The sequence below is a fragment of the Cuculus canorus genome, chromosome 6 (assembly GCF_017976375.1).
Source record: "Cuculus canorus isolate bCucCan1 chromosome 6, bCucCan1.pri, whole genome shotgun sequence".
NCBI classification, from domain to species: Eukaryota; Metazoa; Chordata; class Aves; order Cuculiformes; family Cuculidae; genus Cuculus; species Cuculus canorus.
The window spans coordinates 28,383,590-28,409,528 of record NC_071406.1 but is presented as its reverse complement, the minus strand read 5'-3'; the positions used below and the strand labels follow the sequence as shown (position 1 = coordinate 28,409,528).

The following is a 25,939-nucleotide window of genomic DNA, read 5'->3' as shown; positions in this document are numbered from 1 at the left end:
GGAGAGTGCAGCCACATAAGTTCAGCGCAAAGCAGCTGGAGAAAATCGACCCCAAGCTTGTCCATTGTAGGGAATTTTCAAGGTCAGGGGCACTATAGGGGTAACGGTGATGAGGCATATCTGGGTTGTTATTGACGCAATTCTGGTTGTACGTGTGGATCCTTCAAAGTTGATCCTTCAAAGTGTTCGTTTCTCAGTAGCTCTCAAAGGCAAGATGGTGAGAAGTAGAAGAAATGATTCTTACGGAGAAAATAGTTGTTAAAAATCTGCTTTTAATGAAACAGTAGAAGTAAGTTGCTACTTGGATTTGGAGCCATGATGAGGAGGAAGAAGGTGGAAGTTAGGAAGACTGGGGCTCTTCGCTGAGGATGACTCCCTGGCAGAAGCAGTTGACTAGTCTGGTCCTGACCTGTGCATTCTTCATCATGGGCTTGACGAGAGATGGGTTGAGACTCCTCTGCTGACTAAGGTAGAGAACAACTGCATCACCTGGGTTTTTTTTTCCGTGTTTCCATGAACAACAAAGAAATTCTGCTCTTAGAAAATAATTCCATGTCTCAGTTTGAAACTTTACAAAAGCAACCGATCATGGTTCTAGTATCACATTTCGAAGCACAAATAGGTTTTGTTTGAAGTATCAATTCAGGAAGAATGTGCTATATCTTTGTGTGCTTATGGTTCTCTTGAGCTCCAACAGCAGCTTTCTAATAGTTGGCAATTATTTTCTCAGGAAAGCTCATTTAGTTTGTACTTGGTGAAGCAGACGACACTGTTGCAAGAGTTGCTCTGGTACTTGGTGAAGCAATTGGAAGGAGAAACTTTTATTAAATTTGGAAGCTTGGCTTCCTGCAGCAGTGAAGACAACCTCTCTCTCTTCACATATAGTCACGGGCAATTGTCCCATCAGCAGGAACTAACGGGGGTATCCTCTGCACTCCGTCGCTGGACCCCACACTGCAGCACAGGGCTGGTACTCTGCAGCTGTCAGGACTGAATTGGAGATACAAGACACTTGTTTTAAGGATCTAAGAAGTGATTGCCGTGTTTACTGGCGTGAGGGTCAGCCCGGGAATGACTGCCTTGTTTTACTGCTAGTGCTAATTTATGACCTGGGAAAGGTGCCAGTGAAGACTCTGTACAACTGAATCTTGTGAGGAAACTGAAGTGTTGTGCCAAAAATGTCCCTGAAAGCAAAGTAGCTTTGATGTTCGGATGCATTTGTGTGCTTCTCTAGGGGAACAATGGTGCAAACATCCCATGTTCATGTTCAGTAACTCACTTGACAGATGTCCTCGGCACCAAGAGGCTTGTGTGTCTTGTTCACTCCTTACATCTCGCTCGCGATGTTTGACATAGCCACCAATGTGGAGGAGAGTCCTATTATGTGAACTCAGCCTGACTGTGATGCCTGTTTCTGCCCAGGTTGTGCACCAGCTTCAAGTTCTTGCCTGTTCCAAATTCAAATGATTTGCTTCCATCCTGTGAAACTCTTGTTGGTAGAAAGCCCCTGTATCCAGCTGTCCGAGGGGGCTCTTGCAAATCTGATCTGCGGGGCTCTCTACTGTGATGCCTACCAGGTAGCTGACACAGATTGCACTACTGATACAGGTCCAAATGCTGTCGCATTGATCAATATTTTCTCACAGCTCCTTTGTGTTCTGCAAGCCCACATTTCCTTGGAGGTTGTCATGGATGTCAGCCACTTCCAGCCTCCTCATTGCAGTCAGTTTTGGATGCAGTGGTGGACTTTTCCTGCAGGAGGAAAAAGTGCTGTGGTGAGAGTGAAGGGAGAAGGTCTTCCCAGCTGCGCACTGGTGTTGTGATCCCACATAGTGATCCCAGGGAGGGCTGTAAGGCTTGTGAGGAGCACAGCTAGCAGCTGACATGGCACTCTCTCCATCTATGTAGTCCTTCATCAGAGCATGTGTGTCATATGCTGTACAACAGGGCATGGCTTATGCTAAAAAGAACTTTGCATAGGCAAAAAAATCTTGGTTTCTCGTGGGCTTTAAGTGTGTTGGAGTAGTTCTCTGCAAGCTGTGGCTTTCTTGCGCTGAGGCTTTACCATGTACTGAGAGTGGTGGTGCTCATGAAGAAATGCCTTGGGCCAAAACTCCAGCTGAAGGGGTAGCAGCAACCCTGCCTTAGCCAGCTGGTGCCAAGGCATCAGCAAGAACAGAGAGGTTGATTTATGTCAGATTTTTGCCAGCAGTCTCCCAAAGTTTGATTTCGAGCTGCGAGTCTCAGTTACAACACCACTACATTGGCACCAACGTGGAGTGGGTCCATGTCTGTGCCAGAGGAATTTGTGCAGAACTGGACCATGAAAGTGCTTGTAGATATTACCCAAAGTTACTGTTGTCACCATTTTTACACTGGGCATGTGGCACCTGGTTACAGCTTCCCTGTGTCTCTCCATGGTGATGCTGATCTGTTCCAGTGCTGGGAGAGCTGCCTGAGTCTGGGGGCCTTGAAGTTCTTAGAACAAGTTTTGGACACGTCCTCAAAATAATGCCTTTGTTGGATTTTATTTTCCATTTGCTAATGAAAAGAGTTCTTTGCCATCACCCTATCAGGATGAACCCAATTGGGATGGGGAGAGAGGCTTAAGGGGCGATTCTCTAAGCACTTAGAGGCATATGGATGGGTTAAATCCAAGACACATGAGACATATGGGGTTCTTCTCTGCACATTCCTGCTGCCTGTTGGTGCAGACATTTAAACTTGCTGCCTGAATCAAGATATATAATAGCATCAGCAGAGGATGCCTCCTTGAGCGTGTAGTCTTCTATAATTTGTGCTCTCAGCAGCTTGCGTGCATTTGCTATCGCTGCTTTAGTAAAGAGCTTTTCCAGTCCAGCTGAGTGTTCAAAGTCAGTAAAGCCACTTGACTTATAATCTGAGAGCACTTGGTTGTTTGGTTCCACTCCCACCTCCAACCAGTTTAATGCCTTGTTTAATCCCACAGAATTTAATTTTTCTGTTAACCACCATTGGCTCAGTGGAGCCAGCCAGTTTCTTCTGTTATTAATCTCATTTTTTCTGTTTTCCCTTGGGTCCTACTGTTTAATATAGCTTGGGTTTTTTTCTCCTCCTTCTTTACCCAGTCTTTGCCCATTTTGTGCAATGTTTTTGTCTTGCCTTCTCCATCTCTTTTCCCCTCAGACTGCAACTAAAATTGTTGCTGAAGAGATTCTGGTCAGCAAAATTAGATTCCTGGAACTCAGAATTGTTCCTTGTCAGACCTTATCCTCTTCACTTGACTCCTTTATCTCTACCAGCTCTGCCCAGGTACAAGGCCTTGCTTGGCAGAGGTACTCCTAATACCCCTAATTAAGAAATTAGAATCAGTCAAGGTCTCGCACAAATATCTATGTTGTCTGAGGCAGGCCCTTTCAAAGATGATGGAGATAAAGATCTTGACAAATATTCTCTCTTAGAAAAATTCAGCAGGGCTGCTGCGATATTTCGTATGCCCTGCAAAGCTGGCTGCCTGTAGCAAATTTCCTGCGATGACACGCCAAAAAGATGATGCCTTTATTAGCCAACATTTCCCATGAAAAATGCTTGAAAAGCCAGGAGTCCTGCTCTTATCGGTTCCCGGTTTGCTGTGATGTTGGCTGCTTTCACACAGCCCCGTGCTGTAGGGAGCAGACTGTTTCAATGAAGACCATGCTGTGTCTCTTTGAGTGTGTCTTTGCTTTCGAGTGGGCTTTGCCCACAGGCAGTACTACTGCCGTCTGCCTTTGCCAGGAGACGGAGAGCACAGCTGAGGGGTGGCAGCTTAATGCTTATTCTATTTAATTGAATACTTGCAGGCACTGTTCCTTTATTTCCCCCCACTAACACGAGGTATTTATCCGCAAGCTTTCTATCTGTCTCTTCATGCTTCTTCCTGGATTTTATGACTGGTACTCTTAACCAGTGCCAGAATCTGTATCTGGCTGCTCCAAGATGAGTCCGTAAGAGACAATATATGAATCTTCTAGGGGCTCTAAACACAATCTGAAATGTACAGAAAATCAGTGAGGACATCAGCAGAAAAGAGTAAGTGACTCAATGTGATTTAATCTGTTCAGCATCAGTGGATGACACAAAAAGACACTGTCCTTATCACTCACTTCTGGTGTCTGCATGCATTATGGAAGCCCATCTCATAGGATCTCCATTGTCCCACGCACCTCACCGTCCCGGTGGCACCTGGCAGCACAGCTGGCTTCACCATCGCCTTGCATACTCTTTGCTCCACATCTTCCTCCTTGTCCATGTGCTGCCCAGTGGCTGTCTCCTCTGGTGGACACCCTGCAGGCTATGCTGTCTTTCTTACACCCCAGTGTACTCCAGTAGAACTCAAGCTCTTGCTAGCAGCTCGCTCTGGTCTGCTTTCATCTCTTGTCCAAGGCTCTAGTTTGCAGTCTGTGGAGCTATGACAGACAGTATTTCTCATCCTCTTGCTGCTTTATTAGCCCCCCCAGCCCATATTCCTCACTCTGTCCTATATGGGCAGCCATCCAGTCGTGAGAACTCCTGGCTAGAAAACTGGTAGGATTTAAACATCATGTCCCATCCTTGTTACTCTCTGGTCCTATAATTGAAATGCAGCCTGTGGTGCATAGTTCATAAATACATCAAAACTATAAAAGATAATCCTCTTTTTACTTTGATCGCCTCTAATGCCATAAAAATACAGCCACTCATTCATATAATTCATAATTTGGCCTTGTTTTCCCTCTGCCTTCCATTTTTCCACCAGCTGTTTGGGACTTGATTTGCAGTGGAAGGTGGTGTTTGATGGAGGGGCTACACCGATGAGAGCAAACGCCTTCAACCTCTTGCACTCACAGTATTAAGTTTTATGGTTTTCCCAGTGCTATAAAGCCAACACATCCTATTTTATTTTTCATTTTGGACGTAATTCTGTTTATTTTTCTTGCAAGGTTTTGTACCAAGATAAGCATTCTCAGAGGTTTTTGTTTACTCTGGGAAAATGGCTTGGCAAAGGAAAGTATTACTGTGCAAGGCTTGCATTGTGAAATTGGTTCCTGGCTGTAATTTTTAGGTGAAAGATGCCAGACTGCTTACAATCGAGAATTAAGATTTCTACTTCTATTTTCAAACAGGTAATTTGCTAATTATTTACTCTGGGATTGTTCCTTGCAAATGGCCTGTCTGAGTCCATGGCATACTTATAATAATTCTGCTGTCTTGGTCTATGCAGGAGCAAAGCACCATTCTTGGGTTGGAAGCGGAGAAGGAGGGCACTGGCAAGAGGAGGGCAGCAGTTTGAGGGCTGTCCTGCTCTCCTCTGCAGTTGGCCTGGCTGCCTCCCTGGTGGATGCCTACAGCACGCAATGGTCAGCAGAGACCCATTTATCAAAGGATGTAAGCTAGCTTTAATGCCGTTAACTGTGAAGGTCCATCTGCCCCAGCTGCAGAGCAGAACCTGGGTGGATGTCTGCTGGGTTGCTCTCCAAGTGGACGTGGTCTGCTTGCACCCACACCAATGTGCAGTGGTGGGAGTGTGTCATCATCACAGGTTGAAGTATAGCTAAAGCAAGCCTGCAGTATATTCTTGCTTGAGATTCAAGCTATTTTCTGCAGCCCAAGACTGGAACCTGAAAGCCTTGGTTTTGAGTAATCTTAACAGCTGTGGTTCATATTGAATCTCAGACAGCACCACAACACAAGAGCCACCTGTCAAACTCATTCCCTGATGGCTAGACCTCTCTGTTGGATCAGAAAGCTTCAAATCAAAAGGTTTGAATTTTCTTTTGTCTTCACTGGTGAAAACTTCCTGGCAGTGCGACACAGCTCGCCTGTTCAGTACCCCCAGTGCTGAACTACACCGAAACAGAGCTGTGCCCTCCAGACCAGCACTAGCATCAACGCTTTCCCAACCTATGCCAGGCTGGCAGGGCTGCTTTAAAGGACCTCTGTCACAACTGTGGTCCCCAGCAAGTGCACAGGAACTGCTGAATGTGGTGTCAGGACCTGGGAAGGAGCAAGCAGAGAGAAACCAGGTGGACGGCCAAGGGCAGGACAAAGATGCTGCAGCTTTGGGTGACTTGACCTTCCTGGTCACTCAGCTTCAGTTTTGCATTCCTATTTTTATTTCATTGCACAAACACTGCAAGGAGCAGCGAGCCATGGTAAGAGGTTTTTCAAGACCAGTATTGCCTGACATGCATTGGGTTTATTCCAGAGTGGCCGTACTGGGAGTACAATGACAGCGTGTGAGCTGTGGGGCTGGGGCTGTGCAGGGGGTGCTGAGGAGCATGACGGAGCCCTCGGTTCCAATTGTTCTGTTCAAACCAAGAAATTACATCCTGCAATATGTGGCATAGTCTGTGCAGCAGCTCACACGTGCAGAACTGATGTTCCCCAAGCAGAGTGAGATAAGGGAAAGCGTGGGGAGGTAGAATATCTTTATTACTTTTTTCAAAGGGAGATTCTCTTTCACTTTTCATTTCCTCTTGCGTTTCCTTTCTGTATTTGTGCTTTAACACTAGGTTTGATTCTGTCTTGATAGCATTCAAGTGAAGGCTTACATATTTCATCAGGATTGTCTCTTCTGTTTTCAGGGCTGAAATTCCCAAACAATATGAAGCAGTCACAGCCACGTACGCATCTGGAGTCCTTTCATCTGCTCCTAAGAGGCACTTTCCTCTATTCCTATTCACCCTCATTACTTAATTTCCTAAAGAGGGTACAGCTCTTTAATGCCTGAGTGACGTGTGTCAAAATGTCTTGCTAGGCTCTTCCACTATGTGATAATTCAGTATATCTTTTTTCGAGAGCTGAGGAAATACATTTCCTTCACTTTAGCCCATTACTCTTTAGGAAATTGCTTTTCTTCAATTACCCTGACAACCTGGATTTTGACAGCTCCAGACCCAGTGGGTGAAGCTCCTGCAGTCTTTGCAAACACATTTTTTCCTTGAGACTTCTCTGTCATCTATCATGTCCTTCCTAGAGAGGACCTTTTACATGGGATTTTTCTTACCTGTGCCAATGGAGGCTTAGTGTCAGGGCACGATTTACAATGCTGAACCAGAAGGTTTATTATACAAAAAACTGGTTTTCTGTTCCCTGTCTGACAAGGTAATGCACTGCTTTGCAGGCTCGCAGACATCTCCATAGGTGAACTTGTATTACCCATTCCTGTGCTAATGTAACTTTTATGGCTGAGTTTATAAAAAGAGCCTTCACTTGTGTTGTCTGGAACAGGATCTTAAAGAAAGCATTAGCAAAGATAAACTACAGCGAGCACTCCTCAGCACTTTCTAATCCAAGAGCCACTTAACCTCTCTGGAGGAAAAAACACAGATTATCTCACAGAGAGCTGTCACAAAAGCTTTTGCTTACGACCAAATACAGATGAGCCCAAACTTTGACCATCTGAATGTCACTTTCCTTCCTTTGCTGTACTGTTGCTTTTCCACATAAGGAAGACAAGGCTTCCAACCGCGCACACCTTGTGATCCCTGGGCCACGCTCCCAGGGGAAGCTGGGGGAGCTGGCATAGCCCTTGCTGTGCTGATTTGCACATTAACTCCAGTAACTTCTTGCTGGTCCTTCCCCAGTGCTTTGCGGTGTCCTCTGATATTGTCTCAGTAGGTTCAGGTCCGGAGCGAGGGTGGCCCCATGCTGAGACACCTGGTGTGTGATGCATCTCACAGCTAAATCAGAAATGTCCTGGCTCCTGCATGTGCTTCTTTATGCTATAGGCTGCTAATAGCACCTCTCTACTTCTCAGGGACATCTTGAAGAGAAAGTGTGTGACTGTGAGGAGTTTCCATGCCATATGAAGGAGAAGGCAGCACAGATGGAAATTCAGACCAGTTCATCAGACAAAAACACTGTACCAACATGAGGAACTATTTATACTTAATGAGAATCTTGCATTTGAATCCTAGACCTTAGCAAGCCCATTTTTAATTCAAAACTGTGACACTCCACAGGCATGAGGGTCATGACTCCAAACTGACCCACCTGCCTTTGGGGCTGTCCTGACCCAGTCAGTTGTCTGGCAGTCAATTTGCTGCAGAACTCACATTTGCAAGCAGAGTGATTCTCCTTCATTTTGGTTTCCATCAGCTCTAGGTGACAAGTTGGAGAATGGCAACCCACAGCTCCCCCAGCACTCTCTTGGAAAGTAAGAGGCTCCCCGCTCTTCCTTTTCTTCATACTCCATGAAGAATTGCATGATTCATGGCAAAGTTTCAGATTGCCCCTTTTTTAACCAGCCTTCCATTGGTGAGGCTGGGTAAGATGCATATATTCACTCAAACCCTGAAGACACATGTTGACGTTACTCCCTTCCTAACTGCTGCTCTGAACATGTATCTCATTTTCAGGTGTAATGAACCTCTCTAAGCCTCTCCTTGTTTCATCTTTGACTCTGAACATTTTTTGACAGTTTCCCGTGACAGTCTGATGGGAAAGAAGCTTTGCTCGATGAGTATTGCTTGATGATTGTTTTTTTCCTCTTTTGTGATGAAAAATCTCCTGTTGGTTATTCATCACCTGGCTCTCCTTCAGGAGAGAAGACAGACCAGCTGGTGGCAGCTTCAGCATTAATGGGCTGTCAGGTAAGTGGGTTTTGTGGTCCTTTTAGGGACACAGCAACAGTGCCTGCCTGGCTCTGCAAGTGCCAACAGTTGCTCTGTGCTGCTGGTGTGGCTCTTCTGCAGACTTCACCACCACGCCTTAGTTTGGTTCTGGGGTTTGTAGCTGTTTTGTCGCTGCTTTTAAGGCAGCCTCAAAGCCACAGGTGTGCTCTCCTGTTGACAACTCTTCTGCTTGCAGTTAAAACCCGACACCAAACTGCAGGGGAAATTAATGGCACCTGCAAATTATGTGCACTTAAATACTGAGCAGCTTCATTTGCAAGTACAATCAGGTATTTTGGTGTCTGAGGCCTGTGCCTCGTGCATCTGCATATCTCAAGCATGTAAACAGATGGAATTTGCTCTGCAGACCTGCTCACATTGGTAGGCAAGCATGCTGGTGAGGCTGTGCACAGCACCATGGAGGTGATTCCTTTGTGTGTCCGGCATTGTACATATGATGTTGGTGATCCCTGCCAAAAAAAGCAGCGTCTGCTCTTCCCCTGTCCTCCAGTGGCTTTGGGAACAGCCCTCTGTGTTTCTCTTCAACACACCTGATTATTGCTGGGAAACAGAGACTCACCTTGGACCTCACACCAGGGTACTCTAGACACTGCACCACAGCCACAAGGTGAGATTTAGGTCTAGGACATCTGACCGGCTCTGGCTGAGCCTAATGCAGTCTTGGCCATGCATGAAGAGAACCCACAAGCCCTCGGCCAAGGATGCAGTTTTCTGGAGCCTGACAGTCCCTCTTTGCCTCAGCTTTGCAGAAAGGCAGCATGTGCATGATGCACAAGTGGTTAAATTGAGCAGAGTTGTACCACTTTTCCTCTGTCTGTTGTTTCCCTCCAGCTAATCTCAAGTCATTTTGAAAGCTCATATTTTGATCTCACTGTATACAGAAAACATAACAGCTCCAAACCCTCATTCTGGCAGCACATGGGAACGCCACTGCTGTGCTCACCATCAGCACACACGGCTTTCTGTCATGTCCTGGGGCTTGGGGCAGTGGCCAGAGCTCTCCTGTGATGCTCCCAGACTGGCAGGGACTCAGGCAGCTCCAGTGCCCTTGCAGTCCATCCTTGGTATCTCACACCAGGGAATTTGGGTGGAAGTCGCTCCCTGGTCCCACAAGCCCCTTGTAGACGAGCAACAAAACAGCCTCTGCCTCAAAGAGTGGGGAGAGAGGACTAGCAGGACAAGGAGGGGGTTGCATCACCAGCCAGAGTGGCAGCTTGGTGCAGCTGTACCTGTGGCAGCCTCACACCCTTGTCCGTAGGGCTGGGAGAGGTGCCCGGGGAATTCGTGGGGAAAGGGAAACACTGTTTTTTGAATCCAAAAGGAGTCATCAGGGACTTTGTCTGTGAGGTTGCTCTGTGAGTGGCTGGCAATTCTGGGGGCTCATGGCACTGTCCTGTCTGTCAGGCTCTCCGCTGCCTAGCCAAGAGCCAGAAGTCCCCCGGGACTCAGTGCAGGGGCCAGCAGGGTGCAGGACCAACATTGCTTCTTCAGCATTGCGAACACATGGAAAACAACACATGGCAAATACTAATTTTAATTCTAACGTTTGGTTGCTGTAGCAGCTCTCCACCCTCCATCCCATAGGCTGTTGACACTTCCTCCTGCGGCTGAGGCTGGTCATGTTTCCTGGTTCCCACGGGGCAGCTTTGATGCCCAGTGGTGCGCAGAGCGGCCCTGTGCTTGGCCTGCCAGCTGCCCCCCTCCTCCTGCCCTGGCTTCCTCACTTCTCCGGAAGGGTGGAGGCTGCTGCCTCCTCTGTGCTCTGGCCATGGATGGGGCTGTACAAAGCCTGTGTTCACAGCCTCTCTGCCTGATCCTTGCACTGGGTAAGGGGGAAATGAGTTTCCAACTGCTGAGAAGATGTTGGGCTGGGCATGCGGGTGGGACAGGCAGAGTGAGCTGCCATGGAGGTGGCTGCGTGCAGGACAGGCGGATGATGTCAAATCATTAGACAGGTGAGGAAGCTGTGATCAAACAGAGCAGAATTACCTGCAGGTGCAAAAAAATCAAAGCATGTCAGGGAAAGTGGGAACACAGACGGGATAAAGAGCTCAGCATCAGCCTCCTCTTGGGAAGAGCATCAGGGCAATAATAACTTGCTGGGGCTTTGATTTCTGGTGAATGCCCATGATGTGAGCAATTTGTTGACTGCTGGTGAAAGATTTTGTTGAGGTGAGGAGACCAGGGGGAGAAGCCCACTCTTGTAGGCTCTCTCCAGATAAGGAGCTGTTTGATGCTGTGACACCTCTGCCACTGGAGCAGGGAGAGCTAGTGGGCTGCTCTGCACAGGCAGCACACAAGGTCCTTTATCACTGTTTCTCATTATTATTGTAATAGTTGTTATTATTGTTGTTACTATTATTTGCTATTACGGACACCTGCTAAGACACCCATGCCACTTTTTCTGCCTTCCTAAACGCCAGCACCTATTTTGTTAGCCATGAATCTGTGGGCACATATGTGGCCAAGCCACAGCCTCACCTTGCCTGCATGCATATGGGGGAGCATTCAGAGGCAGCTCCTCACCCTCAGTTCGGGGCCAAGTGTACGGGGCTATGTGTGCACATCCATAAGACAGACTGTTACATCTTAACCTTCTTGCTCTTTCCTCCACACTGCCATGTCCAGAGCTGGCAAAATCCTGTTCTAGTACATGGAGAAATGTGTTTCTCCATATCCTTTCGGATGCCTGATCCTTGGTGTCTCGCAAGGCTGTGGGCCAGGTGCAGTTATGACAAATTCCTGATACATCTGTGGAAAGTCAGAGAAAATATTTTTAAGTGGTGATGTTTTCAGGTGCAGAAAAGCTGACTAAGACCACGTGGCATCCTCTGCACGAGACTCCTAACGTCCTGGAGCTACAAAGGAAATTTGGGAATCAGGAATCCAATGCTCTTCACAGGGAGGGTCAAAGAACATTTACATCCAGTTTCCAGACCACACAGGCAAGGCTGACTGGGTTCAGGCTCTCTTAAAAGCAAGGCAAGACATTTCAGTGACTTGCTGGCCTAGCATCAAGCCTCGGGCCAGGAGAGATGTGTAGGTGGAGGGATCCATGCTTCAGCCTCCATAAAACAAGGTCAGAGCCAACACCGCTGTGGCGGGCGGGCAGCCAGGGCACAGGCAGGAGCACCGCTGGCAAAGCTTTTGCAGACCCTGATTTACACTTGCTGCTGTCTTTTCTGGCACAAAGGTGCATGGAGGAGGTGAGTGATGTATGGATTCAGCCAAATCACAAGGTGGAAGCAGCCAGCCAAGGTCTCCACAGCGCCTGAGGTTGCTGGTGCAGCACCCTGCAAGCTCCGCCGTCAGCCCTCCCCAGTCCCTTTCCAGATGCAGGCACGGCGTGTGGCACTGGCACACAGCGGCAGGAGCACTGCGAGACCACAGGAAAGTCTGGATTGCTGATGAGGCTGTTAGCGCTCTTTCAGTCATCTTAATATACAAGTCCTTATGAGAAGACTCTGGCTTAATCTCAGCTCAACTGGAAAAATGCCGATGACTGGAAATGTCATCAGCTGCCTGTGGGCCAGGCTGGCCCTGAGCTGATAAGGAGCAACGCAGAATAAAAATGTCAACACAAAACTGGAGAAACACAGAAACAGGTTGCATCTCTTCTCCATCTTGCAGGAAGCAGGGCCCCTCTGCTGCCAGCCCTTCCAGCATCTGGACTTCCCCTAAAGTCTCAGCAAGAAACTCTGCTCTCTCTAAAAAAAGGAAAGAAGTAGCTGATCTCAGTGTTGCAGAGAAAAACTGGAAGTCTTGCCCAACAGACTCAAAAAAAAAAGAGGGTAAGTAAACCCAAATTTTGTTGCTTTCTTTAACTTTCTAAGGCAAATCTCACGAAGTCTGTGTTGGAACCTTGTTTTCTTGAAGCTCTGGTAGGCGATGGGGGAAGGAGACCCAGCTAGAAGGAGAGCTAATCCACCTGGAATGTGGGCTTGGAGCACCACCACGGCACTAGGTTTGGGCAGCCCCTCCTCTTACCCCGTGCAAAGTGTGCATGCAGGACCCCATAGGAACACCAAATAGAATCATAGAGTAGTTTGGGTTGGAAGGAACCTTAAAGATCATCTAGTTCCTGCCGCCCTGCCATGGGCAGCGAAGTCCAAGGCCCCTGACACTTCAGCTCTTGGGCAAGATGTAGTGCCAGAAGTAACTACCTAACCTTCCCTCTCTGGCAGAGGGAAAGTGCTAGTTCTCCATAGGGAATGGGGTGCAAAGCTAAAACCTTGTAATTTCCAGAGCAGAACAGTGTCTGAAAATGTCGCCTGGACCTTGAATTTGTCTGCATCGCTTCTCCAAGTTTGGAAAGAAAGTGAAATGTGAAGTGGGTTAGGGGACTCAATTGCACAGCCAGCAGATTACAAGTAACTCATGAAAACAACACGTGATCATTTCCATCTGTGTTTTAGCAAGGAATCCTTGAAAGAATGATAGCCGCCAGAGCAAGGAGAGGCAAAGAGGGATTTGCAAAGGCTGCAGCCGGCATGGGTGCTGGCTTTGTGTCAGGAAAGCGCTAAGGTTTAGGAAGGAGAGAAGATGCACGCCTTCCTCGCCTTGCTGAGTTCCTTGGCCAGACTCTGACGCTGGAACCCGCTCGCTCTGCCCAAGGCACAGGAGCCACCTGGGCCGGTCTCCCCGTGCTTTGCCAGCCCGGCCCTGGCCCCAGCTCGGGGGCAGCCGGGGGGCTGCCGGTGCTCTTTTAGAGGCTGTTCCTGCTCAGTCCATCGCCAGCCCGAACAAACCTCGCCGGCCGAGTTGGGACAGCGCGGGCTCTCACGCCTGTATTTACAGGATCATCTCGGAGATTCAGCTCCGGTTTCACCTTCTCAGCCGGCTCGGGGTTCACAGCGGTGCGGGCGAGACCTGCGTGAGGCGGAGGAGGGCCCGGCAGGACCCGCTCCTGTAGCCGCCCGCTCAGCTCCGGCGCTGCCGGCAGCACTGGGCGCTCCGCGCGGCGCCACCAGGGGGCGCTCGGCGCTCACGCACCGCCCGAGGGCGGCTCGGCTCCGCTCGCGCAATAGAGCTCGGCTCGGCTCGGCTTTGCCTGGCTCGGCTCTGCCCGGCTGGGCTCGGCTGGGCTTTGCTCTGCTTGGCTCTCCCCGGTTCTGTTCAGCTCTGCTCGGCCCGGTTCTGCCCCGTTCTGCCTGACTTGGCTCGGCTCTGCCCCGTTCTGCCCGGCTCCGCTCGGCTCTGCCTGGCTCGGCTCGCCTCCGCCGGGTTTTGCCTGGCTCAGCTCTGCCCGGCTCTGCGCTGCTCTGCCTGGCTCTGCTCGTCTCGTCTCTCCCCGATTCGTCTCGGATCGGCCCTGCCCGGTTCTGCTCGGCTCGGCACATCTCGGCCTGATACAGCGCAACATGGCTCGCCACAGCCTTCCCTCTGCAGCATCTCCCCAGCCGTGCACCACGCCTGCCCCTCGCCTGCTTCCATTTCTCCCAACCCTGGGCAGAGCTGGGGCTGGGGGCAGAGCTGGGGTTGGGGACAGAACTGGGGTTTTGGGGCAGAGCTGGGTTTGGGGGCAGAGCTGGGGTTTAGGGGCAGAGCTGGATTGGGGACAGAGCTGGGTTTTGGGGGCAGAGCTGGGTTTGGGGGCAGAGCTGGGGTTGGGACAGAGCTGGATTGGGGCAGAGCTGGGGTTGGGGCAGAGCTGGGGTTTGGGGGCAGAGCTGGGGTTTGGGGGCAGAGCTGGGGTTGGGGCAGAGCTGGGGTTTGGGGCAGAGCTGGGGTTTGGGGGCAGAGCTGGGGTTTGGGGAGCAACATGAAGGCACACAGAGGGGCGGCCTTGCGGGCACTGAGCTCCTGATGTGTGGATGTACGAGGACAGAGGGAAAGCTTTGCTGGAACTCCTGTTTTTTGAATGGATAATTTAATCAGTGACATTAAGTCTTCCCAATTATTATTTTGCCACGAGTCCTGCCTATTTATTAATTTACTTCATATAAATCCATCAAGCGATTGTCACGCAGCAAGTAAACAAAAACACCCCAGAGTTTTGATGGGACTGCACAAAAGTAATCAAAGAGGTTAATTATCGCTGTTAATTACTTGCTTTGCAGGCTCAGTTGCACACGGCACCGACTGGTGCCCTCGTTGGAAAGCCAGGCCGATGGGGCTAGAGGGAAGCAGAGGCATGGGCAGAGGGACCTGGCAGGGCACTTCTGGAGGGGCTGGTGGCTGGTGTCACTGTGTTTAGGTTGGGACAAGGAGGTTTTGTGGAGGTCCTTGGACACCAGGAGCATCTTTCCCTACCTCCCAGAGTGATTAGCTTAATCAGCCTTGACTTCCTGCTCAATCAGGCTCCTCTGGAGATGCAGTGAGGTTGAAGGGGCTGTGAGGGGCTTCCTCAGGGAAAGAAGAAGGTTCAGAGGCTGGAAAACTTTCCCTGGAGGGAGCCTGAAGGAAGTTTAAACTAATTTAGCATAACAAAGGAAAGGTTAAGAGGTGACTGCATCATCATCTCTTAAGTACTTATTTAGGAGGAAGACTTCTGGGAGCTAAGGGCTGTTTGTTTGGAGGACAAAGGAGTAACAACGTAGGATGAAGAGAGGCAAAAAAAGGGCATCTCCAGTGTTAATGCTTAAGGTTTTGTGCTACTGTGCTAGGGGATGGTAGAGTTTCCATCCTTCAATATCTTTCAATCCAGATTGAAGATCTTTCTAAAAGACATGCCTGGGGTCAGACAGAAATTATGGACTTGTGATTCTGTGGCCTGTGTCTTGCAGGAGTTCATATTAAATGATTTTATCTGATCCTTTGGCCTTAAGATCCATACATCCCTTTGCAATAACTAACAGCTGCCACAAAACCGCTAAGTTCATCTGGTAGTTTTTAGATCACCATGACATGATACACTTTGTTTCTGCCTCACCCCAAAACACCGTCCTTATGTACAGTTGTGGGACCACTGCGCCATTGCAGACAGCAGGGCACCCCTTGAGCCCCTCTTTCCTTTCCCCTCAAATGAGTTTCACTAGTGCAGCGTTTTCCCCATAGTAGTTTTCTGTCCAGGGGTGGCTGAAGACTTGCTGCTGCCCAGTTTGATGAAAGCATGTTTTGTGGTCTGGGCTCTGCTGCTTGCCAAGGACTACTGAGGTATATGGCACCATCTGCAAAGGCATACAGCTTTAATTCTGCTGAGCTCTGCCTGCTCTGAAAAGAAACTGCCACTGGGAATTAATACCTGCTTTTACAGAAAACTTTACAGTTTTGGAAAATGAGTCCTGTCTTACCCCCAAGAAATATTCAGGTTCCTGTTGGCCAAGTCCAAATTTGCCTTATGGGGTCATGAACCTAAAGCTCTCAGCTGCCAAATACTCCTGATTTAAGGCTGCTGCATTGTTTGAATGTCTTCTCCTTGGAATCCTTGAGTCACTCAGCTGAGCGTTGTGTTAACACTTTGAATTTGCTATTCCTCCCTTGAATCGCTATGCTCTGTTGCCCAACCATGCGGTAGTTCCTCAGCTGATGTAAATCAGTTTAGCTCCGCTGCCTTCGCTCTTCTATCACGTACCCTGGCTCACGCCATCTCCTCACAGCCCAGCACCCCGAGGCAGCCACCTCACTTGCCCCCACGGGCCCTGCATAGAAAGGTGAGATTTAGCTAGAGATGCCAGTTAAGCCCAGTTGGCTAGGGCAGAGCTGTGGTGAAGTGGTGCTCTTGTCATCTCAGCCCTGGGGCTAGGACTGGGCTCTCATATCTCCCACCCCTTGGAACAGGCAGGTGACATGTTGCTGTCTGTCAGCCCCCTCAGTGCTGGCGATGTGGAAGATTCGCTCCAGCGAACGTCATGACTAGCAATATGTGAGAATGCAGCATCCCTGTGCTTAGGTCCTTGACTTCAGCAGGCTTCCTGGTGGATTCAGAGTTCCAGTATGACTCAGGGTATTGCAGCATATCCTTTAAGATAACATCTTTTGCTTGCCAACGTGTAGGCTGGCTGCCAAAGGTGGGGGATGAGATCTGTTGTGAGGTTTTTATATGTGCTCATAGTAAATAGATACATGCTAAATTGATTGCACTTGCTTTAATGTTTCTGCTAGGACTTGAAAAAAGGTAAGAAGTCGTCCCCTGTGGCCTGCCTCAAACCACTACCCCACACCGCTTGGTTCCTTGGGTGCTTGCAGCTGCTTGCCACTGCTATAGCCAGCCTGTACCCCAGAAACAACGGCATCGGGATCCAGTTTTTGCAGTGTTGTTTGAGATCCCTCACTGACCCGCTGACCAGGATGCTCTCCTATTCCACATCTGATCATACTGCTAGGTGAGAAAGGTGCTAGTGTCCCTGCTTATGGGTGAAGGGAATTGGGATGCAGCAAGGCAAAGTGACACATGGGTGCCACTCACCGAGGTCAGAGCTGCCCACGGTGGGGACACCCTCCCTGGGTCACCACTTGTCCTGCAGAGCTGAGCAGCATGCTGGGGCAGCTCAGCCCCACCTCGTGCCCTTGGTGCTTGCCTACTTGCAAAACCCTGGGACAGCATCAGTTTTTGATCTACTGCCTCATTGCCAAACCATTAACTTTTCTGGTTTAAAAGCTTAATACAATGCCCTTATTTTGAAGACTGCCAGCTGAGCTGCCTCTGCTTAGAACTATCATTTCCAACTGTTCTCTGGCAAGATGCGTTCTCAAATGATTTGAAAAAAATAATCAAAGTTGTAACCACATCTGTGGCTGCTTTTATCTCTGGGAGCAGGGAAAATTAGCTCAGAGGCTGTGAGGTGCGCTCTGAAATGGAAGTCTTCTCCTGCAGACGGCACAGCTCCTGGTGGTGGAAAGACCAGCCGCTGATGTGGTTCTTGCTGAAATTTCTGGCACTGGTGTTCCATGGCTGAGCGAAAAGAGCAGCCTAAAAGCCACCTGATCTAGACTGTTATCTTAAATCAGCCGTGGGTTGTCTTTATGCACACCATCCAGCTGTGCTGATACATTGGCAGGCTGACCCGGTAAGGGTATCTTTAGTGTTAGTGAGTGGTGTTACTTAAATGCTTCTCTTTTTCTATTACTTCTTCCTAGGCTGCAGTATTGGTCCTCCACCCTTTCCTGGTACAGCTGGCAGAGGAGGGAGCAACACAAATTTTTGTCTTAGCAGAAGAGAATGGCGAAAGTACAGAGTGCATCTGGAGCCATCTCCTGAGCATTGCTCATGAATTAGCGGGCCAAATCGCTGTTAAAAAACCCGCCTCAATGGCATACTAATGAGGTTACACTGGTTTACTGCAGCTGAGGCTCTGTCCCTGTCACCACTAGGAAAAGTTGATCAGGTCCAGTGGATTGCTGACTTCTTTTATGAAGAAGCTATAAAAAGTTCTTTGCTTCTGCTAGTGCTTCTCTCTGGGGAGTTGTTGGCAGAGAGAGGCGAGTCTCTCAGCAATAATACATTTCAAAGTTATTATGCCAGCAGAAAAGAAACATAGGGATTTGAACTTGGTAATATATATATTTTTTTTAAGACAGGACAGAACACTAAAAGGTCCCCCTTCCCCGCTGCCGCACAGACCTCCCAGGTCCACAGGACACCTGGCTTGCTGCACTACGGGATGGCAGCGGCTGCAACCGGGACCTCATTTCAGGTCTAATCCCAGGGGAGGTGACAAGTGTGGCTCTGGATTTTGATGTCTCGGTCCTGCCTATGAGCTGGCTCCTGCACTGGCTGGGAGGGATGGAGATTTGGGCAGAGCCTGCCCAGCCTCTGGGCTTGTCCCTTCTTCTGGCTGCGGACAGATGGGGTCACCTCTCTCCACCTCACTGCTGTAACAAACCCACTAGTCAGGGTGACGCATTTGGGTAGTGAATGGTGCTGCCTGAATCTTTTGCTGTGGTAATAATAGTGCTTTCACCCAGGAAATAAGTGAATTGTCAGCTGAGACCTCCTCTTTTTGTAATGATTAACCCTCCACTAATGATTTGATATAATATTGGGTGACGCTGAGTGCTGCAATATTGATGTTTAATGTGGTCCAACGCAAAAGCTCAGGAAGCAATAAAGATTTACCCTGGCTAATATGTCAGGGCCGGGTTGTCCCTGGGCACTGTACTAGCCCATGGCCTGATGTGTTTGCTGTAGTGTGGCAGCCTCACCAAACAGAAGCTGAATTTCTGGCTAATAATTTAATGAAGCCTTCACTGCATTTCCAGTTACTGGAAAAAGCCATGATTCTTTTTTGCTACATGTTATAAAACCAGCCCTTCATACTCCACTGAGCCAAGGGAGAGCACCTCATCCCTCTATTTGAGCTCACCAGACCTGCAGCAGAGCCTGCCTGGTCCACAGCTACGTGCTAAGGCTGTACAGGCGCTGCGCATGGGGCTGGGAGCCAGCTCCCAAATGGAGAAGGGCAGCAGAGGTAGAGCACCACACCGGGGCACCTACCTGGCCTCCTTGCCCTGCACGCAGCTGAGGTAGATGAAGCTGGTGCAGACCGGCGCCAGAAATAAGGTGGCGTGGGAGGAAAACTTGGAAGGACAAATTACCCCAAGTATTGATTCCCTGGCTGCTTGCAGAGGGATTTCATTTAGCAATACTGCCAATGACATTATGTGCAGGATCTTATCCATGGTAGTTCGGTGGCATTAAGAGAATTACTTTGGCCTAATGAATAGGAATAAGAATATTTCAGCCTCCTCCCTGGAAAGTAATGGTGGATCATCAAGTGTGCAGCCAAGTTCAGATCTAGTCACTTGCCAAGTGAATGCAAATGACAGGTTGTTTTATTTAATGGAGACCATGGTGTGTTGGCCAAAACCGCTGTCTCTTTTTTCTGTAGATTGGTTCCCCCCTCCCTTCTAAATCAGACTTTGTCTCTACTCCTGACTGGCTTTTTTTTTTTTTTTTTAACAAGCAGAAGAGATTTTTGCTGACTCTTGCACTGAAATCTGTCTGTATAGATTGCAACAAACCTCCTCAATCAGCTGTATTTCATACCGCATTAGGGAAGAAAGCAGGAGCCAGTGCAGTGGTGGTCATCACCGCCAGCCTGCAGTGGAGCTGGTGCTCCTTGTCTTCTTTGTCCCAGCTGCATTGATATATATCACTACTGCCCCATCCCACCTAGACCAAAGGGACATCGTGGAGCCCCACACCTTGGCATCGGGCCCTTTGCTGGCATGATGGTGCAAGAGCACCTGGGCTGTGATGCTCTTGGGTTTGGACAACACTTGCTCTTGCAGTGCACCAACACCTTTGCTGTTCATCTGCCACTCAGCCGGGCATTTACCAGCTGCTCCCCTCCAAAGTCCATCCCTCTTCTTCCAGCACAGCCTTTGTGACACTTCCCTAAGCTGCTGCTGTTAACAAGAGGTTTGTGGGGTAAAAGCCCCTGCGAAGGACCAGCCCCTCAGCTGCTGTACATGCACACGGCCCGAATGCCAGGCAGATGCACTGGGCTGCTGAGTCTAGGCGGTGGAAAAACAGGCTGAATTCCCAGCCCAGTGCAGGGTCCAGCAAACAGAGGCCGGGAATGCTCCGGGGAGGGGGGTCCATCTGATCAAGGCCTTAATTTATGCTATGCCTACACTGACTTATTAAACATTTTGAACACAGGCCACGCCTCACCGTGGCTCACAAACTAGATCAGTGTGAGATGAATACTTACCATCAAGAACAAGCGTTTTCAGATGGGCCGTGACATTTTGCTTCATGCAACAGTGATGATTTGTAACAGTCATGGCTGAGAGTGTTTTTTTTCCCTACTCTTTTGTAAAATACAGAAAGTGTTTGCGAAGTAAACTCTGATATTTCAGCTACAGACCAGTCACCTTCCAAATGAAATGGCCGTGGCTGCCCACTGGCAGTTATTCTTTGCATGGAGGCTTTTGCTTAAAGAGCTGGTGGGAGGGGAAGGTTTTGTTTATTTGTTCAGAATCAGGGTTCTTTACTAATTAATTTTTTAGTTGACAGGGAGAACAGGTTTCTACTTTGTTTCGCCAAGTGTTTTGATGTATGTGCAGAGATGTCGTGCGGGATGTGTGTTTGCAAAAGAGTCTGACAGCAAAGATCAAAACTGATTTGTTACATTTGCAGAGAAAGAAGCTCCAAATCCACAAAACAGAGCAGGGAGTGACTAAAGACCCCAGATACTAGCATTTTTGAGCTGAAATTGTGGCTTTAAGCTGGTGACCAAAGTTCTGTTCACCTCGCAGAAGCCATGAATTCATACCAGGTGTCAATCATATCCTGGTGCCCACTCTCAGTCCCAGTCTCTGACCTGCCCTGGACTTCTCCTCTGGGATGAGCCCAAGGGCCTCTCCTGCTCCTAGGCTGGGCAAAGCAGGGGCTGCTGCGTGGTATGGAAATGAGCTGTGCTGGGAGAGATACGAGACAAATCTCTGACCATTTGCACACAAGCTGCAAAATCATGCTGACAATAGGACTGCAAAGCTGCCTTTTGGCTGGAAACATGCCTGGAAAATGTATTTCCCTAGTGGGAACTTCATCAGTTACAAATCCCCGACTGATGTGGTTGAAAGACATGGCAAACACATGACCTGTTACCATGACCTACCAGGCTGAGTCTTGTTTATGTCCTTGTTTAACCCTCTGTGACACCACCCAGAAGTTTCTGCCTCTGAGTGCCGCCAGTGTCAGCCCTTCCTGGTACAAAACCTCCCATCCCCACAGAAATGGACAGATGAAAGCTCCCTGTAGAAGACCTGTCTTGACTGCTGGGAAAGACACATTGGAGAGCGGATGTATGGGAAGGGGAGAGGACCTGGCTGTGTTGCTCCCATGGAGAGCCCAAGAGCAACTGCTTGGTGTGAAGGCTCAGGAGGGCAGTGGCACAAATGCTGCTAGGGGTGGGGCGGGGGATTTTCACCTCTTTTCTGACATGTGACTGCTTCAGAAGGCTGTCAGTCCTCTGTCTCTTTTTCTGCTGCCTGGTCCTTCGCTTGCGGCGTTTGTCCTTTGTGGCAAACTACTGCCAGCGTGGTGTGGCGTCTATGTTGACTTGGATGGAGGTAGGATGGAAGTCCTGCTTGGACTCCACAGCCAAAGCCTGTGCTTTCTGGGCATGGCAGCCTGGCTTTAGGGACCCTCAAAGGCGTGAGCATGACATGGGGACTCTCTGTCCCACCCTGCTGCTTGCAGAAGATGTTCATCTTCACAGGCAGGCAGCAGCAGTGAACTGCCATAGTGAGCCATCTTACCTGTAAGAGGTCTCTAAGAACACAACTCTTCTGGACTGTTTGTCATCTACAGCAACACCATGGCTGTGCCTGAAGTTGGTTCCAGCTGAGCTGCTTTGCCTAAGGTGCACGAAGGTGGATCTGGATGTTTTTGCCTCTCCAAGGAGACAGGGTGCCATGTTCTGATGTTGGCATGAGCCAGCACTGTGCTTGGTGAGTTCTGAAGATATTTTCACACAATTGGGACTGGGAAGAATTGAGGAGTTTTTCTTTCTCTTTTTAAACAATAAACAAGGGCAAAATCCATCTCCTTCCTCTTTTGAAAACAGCTCTTTTTCCTGATGGAGCGATAGATACAGTGAGATTCTCAAAGTCGTAAATCTGCTGCGACTTTATTACCTGCTTGTGTTGGAGATGACGTGAAGAGAACTTCATACAGAGAGAACTCTTGAAAGGTTACAAAGGGAACCAGCAGTCTTCTGAAAATCTTCATCTAGAGAAAACAGACAAGAAAACCCACATAAAAAAAAGCACTTGAGTTGGATGAATAGGTGTCAGGGCTGAATGCAAGTGACACCGGCCACAGGGCACCTTGCTGTGAAAGCGAGCTGAAGCCAGTCCCCGGCATGAGTAGCTCTGGTGCAGGAACCAGCCCGTGGCTGCCCTGCACAGCTGTCACCCCCAACACCAGGCATACAAGGGGCTGTCTGGCACCCCTGCCCTCACACGGATGAGGATCCTGTACTGGTTGGGGGGTGGGTGGGGGTGGCACAGTGGCAGTGTTAAAGCAGAAAGCAGAGCTCAAATGAATTGTTGCTTTTTTCATTTGCCCTCTGGTGAATGTGCTACCATTTCATTTTCCCTAGGACAGGGAAATTGGAAAGAGGCAGCCCAGGGCTCAGACTCTATGCAGGGTTGCTGGATCCACCACAGTACACAGCTCCATGGACAAGGTAATGGCACATCAGCGCCTCACCACATCCCCATCCTGCCCCACCTCCCCTCTGGGCTCTCACAAGGTCACCAGTAGGTGCATGACAGTGAAATGGTTAGAGAAAGAGGCACAGAAAACTACTTTTTAAGCTGGTCAGTAGATGAGCGGGGATCTGACTTAGTTCCCAGGTGAGCTGGTTGCAGCCCTGTGCTTGGTATGGAGCCCTGCCCCAGGGACTGGAAAAAAACCTGGAAAGATCCCATGGACTCCTGAGCAGAATGGCCATTTCTTATTTGGAACAGGTACCTGCTCAACGTGGCTATGGCCAACAAAGCAGCAGGTAAATGAGATGCCCCAGCCCCTGCATCGCTGTGGGGCCAGCCCCAGTGCTGTCAAGGAGCTGCAATTGCCAGATGCAGTGAAAACAGGCTGGAAATAGCGCTGCAAAGTGCAGCCTGCTCCCGGAGTACAATGAGCTGTTGTGCAAGCTCACGTTTGCAGAGTGATGCAATGATGTCTTCATGATGAAATAATGCAAGCTGGCAGTTCTTTTAGTGTTAAAGAGTGAAGCTTAAACCTTTCTCTCCCCATTGCAAGGTGGAAGATAAAAGGAGGAGGTTTACTTGCTTGCTTTCCTGCCCAAAGTAGCCTTTGCTGATACCTCACCCTTGCTGAGCCAGGGAGGCAATCCAGAAAGCGGAGCGGCAAGCGAGGAAAGAGCAGATGACATCTTTAAGCTGTGATCATTGAAGAATATTAACTGATCTCAGGCTTTGTGACTGCCAAAAAGTGATGCTTGAGCAACGTGGCGCCAGGAATCCTGAAGTCACTTTTGTAGGCTTGGAAAATGCAGCTGCTTTGGGATTTCAGCCCAAGACGGCTGTTATTATCCACTGTGTAGAATGAAGCTTCTGTTGGGAGCTTTTACAAAGCCCATCAGTCTTCCCAAATGGTGGTTGTTTTTATCACCTGGCAGTAATGATACTCTCTGGTCCCTTTAATATCCGAGTGTGTTCCCAAAGTGAGACCAGGGAACTCATTTCAGGCTCACCCCCTCCAAGGGAAATGGCTTACAATTTTCTGCCAGGTAGCCCTTACCGTTGTGAGAATGGGCACAGCTCACCTAATAAAACCTTGCTGACAGACACGACCTCCAGGAGGTTTATCTAAGTTGTTTGTTGCAGAGCAGAGCAACATTTATCACAGCTGAAATACGCACCAAGCAGCAATCCTAATGCGTGCAGTGTCTCTGCTGTAATTGATTCGCAGGCAGGACGAATGCCTGGTGGACAGTGCAAGGGGCTCTGTGTACTCTCCCAGCTGAACTGATATAATGGTGTGTGAAATAGTATTGCTGAAGCTAGTAGCTAAAGTCCAGCTTGTGGACTGACTGGCTGTAAAACTGCATTGCCCAAAATATGCCTGTCCCTGCATGTGTTAGCTGGGACACCTGGGCTCTAGTTCAAAAGTAAACACATTAAAAACTGGGTCAAAAGTGATGACTCTTAGCAGTAATGTGCGTGCGGCATTGTATGTGCATTGACTTCCATTTTTTGGTCAATGCGGAGATTTATTGTTCCGCTGAATGATGAAAGGCCTTTTCTAGTTCCTTGGTTTTGGTTGGTAAATGCAGCGGTACCCTTGATGGGAGGCACTGCCACCTGCCATCTGGGACCCACGTGTCCTGACCCTCCCACCCAGAGATGGGGTGAGTATGGGACTGATGCCACTTAAAGCCACAGGGAGTTGTGAATAGTAGGGATGGCTAAAGTTGATGGAGGTGTCTTAGTATGGCACCATGTTTCGTCTCCCATCCTGGCTGTAAAGCAGGGGGTGGCTCTGGGCACCATACTAAGAAATAGCCCTAAATTTTGTCACACATCTGGCATCTCATATGCACAGGTGGGGACAGCTGTGATACTGCCTCCTCATCACTCAGTAACTCGGAGACATGGGGCACAGAGGTGCCTGGAGACACCCCTAAGCAGCCTCCCCCAAAACAAAAGCAGGCTGAGGGACCATGTGGTGGTGAAAGGCTGCTCTGTCTCAGCAAGCTGCTTAATTTCACTGGCTGCACAGGGCTGCTTTGCCATGCATCCTCCCTGCACAGGATCAGGCGGTATTAGAGACTTGATCCTTGGGAGGTGCTGGGGAAACGTCTCACAGTGCGAAACCAGAGGAGCTCAGCCTGTTTAGCTTATTAAAAAGAAGATCAAGAGGTGACTTAATTGTGCTGTGTGAGATACTTTCACGGGGAGAGAAAGGTGGGTATTAAAAGGGCTGTTTAATCTAGGGGAGAAAGGCATTGAACGAGGCTGTGCCTGGAAGCTGAAGCCAGACAAATTCAAATTGGGAATCAAACAGACCTTTTAAAAAGTGAGTGTTAATAATGATTAAACTGCCCAGGAGAGTGGCGCATTCCCTTGCCTTTGATATATTTAGACCCAGACACGATGCATTTCTTTGCCATACACTTTAGCCAAGCAGGAGTTACCAGGGCTGGTACAGGAGTAATTGGATTCCAAACTCAGCCCTGTGTCAGGAAGAGGTCAGGCAAGATGATCTAATGGTCTCTGCTGGCCGCTGGTCCTCCCGCGCCTGGTGGCTGTGATTTGTGTGCCTGCGGCCGGCTGGCTGACAAGAACGCCGCTCTACCAAGAAAAACAGTAGGGAAACACAAAGAACGTGGCTCTGTGTCAGCAGTGACAAGAAGAAGACACGTAAAAACTGACAGATATGTGGGGAGAGTCAAAATATTAGAAAGGAAGGGCTTTTAGCCAGAAAATGGCTTTTACGAAAAAACAGATTAACTCTGTGAACGTTAGCAGATATGCAAATTTTTTTTGTGCATAGCCACCCCTAATTTTTCTCACAATTGCTTAAAAATAAAGTTCTCAACTTTCATATAATCCAGAAAATCAAGGTTTCAATAGGAAAACCTCTGTAGAGGAAAGAAAAGACAGTCCGTATCCCAATTTCAAGTAAGAAGGATATGGTGAAAGGATACCTGAAAATTGCAGTGAGTCCCAGGAGCAGCTCAGGAACAACTGCTCACTTGGCAATGCTGAAGTACATTGTAAACTTATTTTCCTCTTTATTTTTATAAGCCACTCCTGAGAACTGGCAGGTGAGTATGGCTGCAGAGAGGAGCTGCCTTGGGTTGCCCCGTATTGTTTTAATAATGCTGTGATTTGGCAAAACTCATCTCCCAGTCAGTGCCCTCAGTCCTGGCGCTGGCCCTGTG

The 25,939-nt window shown here is 48.9% G+C and overlaps 1 long non-coding RNA gene across 2 annotated transcripts; it reads left to right on the top strand.

Moving 5' to 3' along the window:
* The first annotated feature begins 10,273 nt into the window (after positions 1-10,273).
* Positions 10,274-24,450, top strand: LOC128852583 (uncharacterized). Of its 2 annotated transcripts, XR_008450554.1 has the most exons (6): positions 10,274-10,459; positions 12,264-12,424; positions 16,677-16,897; positions 21,835-21,974; positions 22,628-22,714; positions 23,293-24,450. It is a non-coding gene; the product is annotated as an uncharacterized LOC128852583 (long non-coding RNA). The 2 variants fall into 2 exon arrangements; XR_008450553.1 differs by lacking the exons at positions 21,835-21,974; positions 22,628-22,714; positions 23,293-24,450 and adding an exon at positions 17,652-19,636.
* Positions 24,451-25,939: the final 1,489 nt, after the last annotated feature.